Below are 256 nucleotides of genomic sequence, written 5' to 3'. Positions count from 1 at the left end.
GCTCCAGAAGGCTGTCGAGGAAGCTAAGAAACGGGATGGTCAGCTCCTGAGCGGAGCTTAGCATGGTCAGCAAACTGCTGCCAACCAACTTGCGAAACGTCCAAGCAACCGGGACAATGCACTGTCGATCTCAACCTTTAATGACTCGACCGGCAAGATTTCTCCCCCTGGAAGTCCGAAGACAAAGTCTCCGCCAATACTGCTCTTGACCCATGGCTTCACCACCGTCACGAACAACAAGAGGAAGCGCGGTCGT

This window comes from Plasmopara halstedii (genome assembly GCF_900000015.1).
Source record: "Plasmopara halstedii genome assembly, contig: Scaffold_1561, whole genome shotgun sequence".
In the NCBI taxonomy this organism is placed as follows: Eukaryota; Oomycota; class Peronosporomycetes; order Peronosporales; family Peronosporaceae; genus Plasmopara; species Plasmopara halstedii.
The sequence above is the reverse complement of the archived record's forward strand: the minus strand, read 5'-3'. Positions refer to the sequence as shown.